Here is a 6,725-nt window from a genome sequence, read left to right as displayed (position 1 = left end):
CTCAATTCAATTGTGGATTAGACTTGCTAGTCCTTAGCCCTTGTGCATATATGCTTCTTGGGAATTGATTTATTTTGACCAAGCAATTGCATTTATTTAGATAGTTGCATATAGGTAGATTGCATTTAGTTAGTTCCATTGAATAAATGCCATGCCCTTTACTTCATTCTTAGTTTAAGCATGAGGACATGCTTGTTTTAAGTGTGGGGAGGTTGATAAACCCCATTTGTAGGGTTTATCTTGTGCTTGATTTAGGGGATTTTATAACCTTTTATCCATATTTATCCATTGAAATAGCATGGTTTTATAACTTCTCCTTTAATTGTGCTTAAGAGTTAAAACATACTTTTTAGGACTTAAAATAGCTAAATCTAATTCTCCTTTATTCCATTAGATGCCTTGATATGTTTGCTAAGTGATTTCAGATTTAGGAGACAAGGATTGGACCAAGGGAATGAAGGAAAAGCATGTAGAGATGGAGAACTCATGAAGAAATAAAGGAAATGCAAAAGCTGTCAAGCCGACCTCTTCGCACTTAATCGACCATAACTTGAGCTACAGAGGTCCAAATGATGTGGTTCCAGTTGGGTTGGAAATCTAACATCCAGGGCTACGAAAGGATATAAGATTTGCCATAGTTGCTATACGTATAAGGACACGTACGCGCACTGTACGCGTACACGCCATTGGTGCACGTGATTCACTTCATGCAAACTCGTGGCTAGCAAATTTACAATCCTTGTGGGCCCAATCCAACTCATTTCTGATCCTATTTAAGCCAATGATTGAAGAGGGATGGACATGTTAGTTACCATTAGTTTAGTTTAGCTTAGTTTAGTTGTTAGAAGTAGTTTCTAGAGAGAGAAGCTCTCACTTCTCTCTAGGATTAAGATTAAGATTAGGTTTAGTTCTTAGATCTAGATTTTAATTCATCTTCTTCTACTTCTATCCTCTTAATTCCTTGTTGTTACATTCATCTTCCTCTATTCTTTTGTTGTAATTTCCTTTATGTTGTTCTTGTATTTTGTTGTAGATCTACTTTTGTTCCTTCCTTTCTCTTTCAATTCAATCAAGGTAATTCATAATAATTGTGTTCCTTTTGATTTATTGTTGTTAATTCTTTGCAATAATTGTTGTTAGATCCAATTTGCTTTGCTTTTCTTTTGTGCCTTCCAAGTGTTTGATGAAATGCTTGGTTGGATTTTAGTGTAGGTTTTGTTCCTCTTGGCCTAGGTAGAGTGATTAGTGACTCTTGAGTTATCTAATTCCTTTGTTGATTGATAATTAGAAGTTGCTAATTGATTTGAATGCCTCTAAAGCTAGTCTTTCCTTTAGGAGTTGATCAGGACTTGAGGAATCAAATTGATTCATCCACTTGACTTTCCTCCATGGTTAGAGGTTAACTAAGTGGGAGCAATACACAATTCTCATCACAATTGAGAAGGATAACTAGGATAGGACTTCTAGTACTCATATCTTGCCAAGAGTTTTGTTAGTTGTTAGTTTATTTCCTTTGCCATTTATATTTCTTGTCTAAAATCTCAAAAACCCCAAAATAACTCATAACCAATAACAAGACACTTTATTGTAATTCCTAGAGAGAATGACCCGAGGTTTGAATACTTCAGTTTATAAATTTAGGGGTTTGTTTTAGTGACAAACAACTTTTTGTATGAAAGGATTATTGATTGGTTTAGAAACTATACTTGCAACGAGAATTCATTTGTGAAATTCTATACCATCAAAAATCCAATCATCAGTGGACCCCATAGGATCATCCCAGGATCTGTGGACCCCACAGGATCCCCACCTACCTCAACTCACCTTCTCTCCTCTTCTTCACATTCATCCTCTCTTCCCCATAAACACTCTTCCCAAAAAAAAATCCTTCACCAATCGTCTCAATCTTTCTTTCCAATTACCCCCCTTCACCACTCACATCCTTCCACTCTTCCCCATAAACCCCACCTACCTTCAAAATTTAAAATCACTTTCCCACTCAACCCACCCAATATGGCCGAACTTTAACCCCTCTCCTTCCACTATAAATACCCCTCCATTCTTCTTCATTTTCACACAACACAACCATCTCTTCTCCTCCTTGGCCGAAACACAATATTCTCTCCCTCTCCTCCATATCTTCTTCTTCTTCTTCTATTCTTTCTTCTCTTACTCGAGGGCGAGCAATATTTTAAGTTTGGTGTGGTCAAAGCATAGCTTTTTGTTTTTCCATAACCATTAATGGTTCCTAAAGCCAGAGAAACCTCTAGAAAAGGGAAAGGGAAGACAAAAGCTTCCACCTCTGAGTCATGGGAGATGGAGAGATTCATCTCCAAAGCCCATCAAGACCACTTCTATGATGTTGTTGCCAAGAAGAAAGTGATCCCTGAGGTCCCTTTCAAGCTCAAGAAAAATGAGTATCCGGAGATCCGACATGAGATCCAAAGAAGAGGTTGGGAAGTTCTGACCAATCCCATTCAACATGTCAGAATATTAATGGTTCAAGAGTTCTATGCCAATGCATAGATCACTAGGAACCATGATCAAAGTATGAACCCGAACCCAAAGAATTATCTTACAATGGTTCAGGGGAAATACTTAGATTTCAGTCCGGAAAATGTGAGGTTGGCGTTCAACTTGCCTACAATGCAAGAAAATGCACGCCCCTACACTAGAAGGATCAAAATTAATCAAAGGTTGGACCAAGTCCTTATGGACATATGTGTTGAAGGAGCTCAATGGAAAAGAGACTCCAAAGGCAAGCCGGTTCAATTAAGAAGACTGGACCTCAAGCCTGTGGCTAGAGGATGGTTGGAGTTCATCCAACGCTCCATCATCCTTAAAACAAGCAGAAAAAGCCAATAACCCTTAAAACCAAAAGGCAAGGGTAAAAAGGATCCATGGTTTTGAGCATCAATGGATAGGAGGGCCCAAGGAAATGAAATCCAGGCCTAAGCGGCTAAATCAAGCTGTCCCTAACCATGTGCTTGTGGCATGCAGGTCCAAGTGAAAAGCTTGAGACTGAGTGGTTAAAGTCGTGATCCAAAGCAAAAAGAGTGTGCTTAAGAGCTCTGGACACCTTTAACTGGGGACTTTAGCAAAGCTGAGTCACAATCTGAAAAGGTTCACCCAGTTATGTGTCTGTGGCATTTATGTATCTGGTGGTAATACTGGAAAACAAAGTGCTTAGGGCCACGGCCAAGACTCATAAAAGTAGCTGTGTTCAAGAATCAACATACTTAACTAGGAGAATCAATAACACTATCTGAAATTCTAAGTTCCTATAGATGCCAATCATTCTAAACTTCAAAGGAAAAAGTGAGATGCCAAAACTGTTCAGAGGCAAAAAGCTACAAGTCCCGCTCATCTAATTAGGACTAATATTCATTGATATTTTGGAATTTATAGTATGTTCTCTTCTTTTTATCCTATTTGATTTTCAGTTGCTTGGGGACAAGCAACAATTTAAGTTTGGTGTTGTGATGAGCGGATAATTTATCCGCTTTTTGGCATTGTTTATAGGTAGTTTTTAATAGGATATAGTTACTTTTAGAGATGTTTTCATTATCTTTTATGCTAAATTCACATTTTTGGACTTTAATATGAGTTTGTGTGTTTTTCTGTGATTTCAGGTATTTTCTGGCTGAAATTGAGGGACCTGAGCAAAACTCTGATAAAAGGCTGACAAAGGACTGCTGATGCTGCTGGATTCTGACCTCCCTGCACTCGAAATAAATTTTCTGGAGCTACAGAACTCCAAATGGCGCACTCTCAATGGCGTTGGAAAATAGACATCCAGAGCTTTCCAGAAATATATAATAATTCATACTTTATTCGAGATTAGATGACGTAAACTGGTGCTCAACGCCAGTTCCATGCTGCATTCTGGAGTCAAACGCCAGAAACATGTCACGAACCAGAGTTGAACGCCAAAAACACGTTACAACTTGGCGTTCAACTCCAAGAGAAGCCTCTGCACGTATTGAAATCAAGCTCAGCCCAAGCACACACCAAGTGGGCCTCGGAAGTGGATTTCTGCATCAATTACTTACTTCTGTAAACCCTAGTAGCTAGTCTAGTATAAATAGGACATTTTTACTATTGTATTAGACATCGGGGATTGTATTTTTGATCCTGTGATCACATTTTGGAGGCTGGCCATTCGGCCATGCCTGAACCTTCATCACTTATGTATTTTCAACGGTGGAGTTTCTACACACCATAGATTAAGGGTGTGGAGCTCTACTATACCTCGAGTTTTAATGCAATTACTACTATCTTTTATTCAAATTCAATCTTATTTCTGTTCTAAGATACTACTCGTACTTCAACCTGATGGATGTGATGATCCATGACACTCATCATCATCCGTTCCTATGAACGCATGCCTAACAACCACTTCTGTTCTACAAGCGAAAGCTAGAATGTGTATCTCTTGGATTCCTGATGCACGACGCATGGTTGCCCTCGCCTGACAATCGGGCCTTCAATTCTGTGAGCTCAGAGTCTTCGTGGTATAAGCTAGAATTGATGGCGGCATTCATGAGAATCCGGAAAGTCTAAACCTTGTCTGTGGTATTCCGAGTAGGATTCCGGGATTGAATTACTGTGACGAGCTTCAAACTCGCGATTGTTGGGTATGATGACAAACGCAAAAGAATCAAGGGATTCTATTCCGACATGATCAAGAACCGACAGATGATTAGCTATGCCATGACAGAGCATTTGGACCTTTTTCACTGAGAGGATGGGATGTAGCCATTGACAACGGTGATGCCTACATACAGCTTGCCATGGAAAGAAGTAAGAAGGATTGGATGAAGGCAGTAGGAAAGCAGAGATTCAGGAGGAGCACAGCATCTTCATACGCCTATCTGAAATTCCCATCGATGATCTACATAAGTATTTCTATCTTTATTTTCTATTTATTTATTATTATTATTATTCGAAAACTCCATAACCACTTATTATCCGCCTGACTGAGATTTACAAGATGTCCATAGCTTGCTTCATACCAACATTCTCCATGGGATCGACCCTTACTCACGTAAGGTTTATTACTTGGACGACCCAGTGCACTTGCTGGTTAGTTGTGCGAGGTTGTGAAGAAAGTGCTGAGTTAGTAAATGCGCACACTAAGTTGAATGCCATTATAAGAGATCACAATTTCGTGCACCAGACTTTATAGTAGTTTTTGAGCATTCTTGGTTTGGAAAGAGAAATTGGCCAATCTTGAGTCATTAATACCCAATTTGGATTGGTGATCTAGAGTGAATAGTTAGTCTTGTATCCATTAACATTACTTATGGATTGGGATTAACTAGTCCTATTTGACTTTCTCTTAATATGAAGATAACATTATACCTTCTTCCGATGTTAGGGATGACGAAATAGGATTAGCTCTTGTTAACTATTGTATGATAATTAATTACTAGGATAGAAAGCATTGATTCTCAATCCTTGCCATGAATGCCTCTTTTTAGCATTTGTTATCTTTAATTGTTTTCTTTACTTTCTTGCTATTTAATTTCTTACCTTTTTATCCGTAAACCCCCTTGAACCCCATGACCAACAATTGAGCACTCGATTACAATTCCTAGGAAGAACGACCCGGGAGGAATACTCTCGGTTATTCTTATTGGGTTTGCTTTCGTGACGACTAAAAATTAAACTTTGATTGAGGATTGTTTGTTGGTTGGGAACTATACTTCAATGAGATTATTGGTGTGAGATTCTTAACCGACACAAAAATCATCTTTTACCTTGATAATCATGTAATCCTTCTGTAACCTTAGCACCAATTCGCCTCTCTTAGCATCAGAGAAGTTTCTTCCAGTAGAGAGAGACCATTGCTCCAAAATCTCAGCAAAAGGAATATTGATTTGCATCTTCTTAGAGTCTTCCAAGGATTGTGAGCAGTGCTCATCCTTGATCTCTTTTTGGGGCATTTGAGGGTGTGGTACTTCAGTCTTTCTTCCCATAAGAGGGGCGTGCAACAATGTGCTTCCAGCCTCTTCTTAATTTAGTTCCTCAACAGTGTGTACCACCTTAGGCTCGGCCTCCTTGGTAATAATGAGGGCCTGACACTTCTCTTGGATTCACCTTGGTGTCTTTGGGAAAAGTGTTAGGTTGTCTTTGAAGTTTCTGAGGAAGGTTACTCTTAATGGCTGCACTTCACTCCTTAATAAGCATCACTATCTCCACTTTCCTCCAATCCCTCTTGTTATTCAATATTTCCTTCATGAACTTAGCATGTGAAGGCATTTTTTCAAGAGCCTCTGCAAAGGGAATTTTGATCTCCAACTTCTTGAAAGCTTCTAAGAATTTGGAAAATTGCCTATCCTTTTCTGCTTTTTGGAGCCTTTGAGGGTATGGTAAGCTGGCCTTGTACTAAAGGGCCATGAGTCGTGCAGGGTGAGTGTTTATAGTACCTATAGAGGGACTACCAGCTTGCTTAGGAAAGGTGTTCCCAGCACTTACATGTGTTTGGCCTCCCCTGGATTGGCGTTCAATGCCTGGGCTGCCCCCTTCTGAGCGTTGGACACCCATGCCATCCCTTTCTGGGCATTCAACGCGCCTGATGGTACCTGGGCTGCGGCTTGTTCATCTTCTTCCATTTCTTCCTCTCCTTGCCTCTTACTGTTCTGAGGTTATATGGTCAAGGTACTCCCTAATCGGATAGGTTGGCATTCTTCTCTTATCTATTCAGACAAGAGCTTTTTAGC

The sequence above is a fragment of the Arachis duranensis genome, chromosome 1 (genome assembly GCF_000817695.3).
Source record: "Arachis duranensis cultivar V14167 chromosome 1, aradu.V14167.gnm2.J7QH, whole genome shotgun sequence".
Lineage (NCBI taxonomy): Eukaryota > Viridiplantae > Streptophyta > Magnoliopsida > Fabales > Fabaceae > Arachis > Arachis duranensis.
This window is presented reverse-complemented; position numbering follows the sequence as displayed.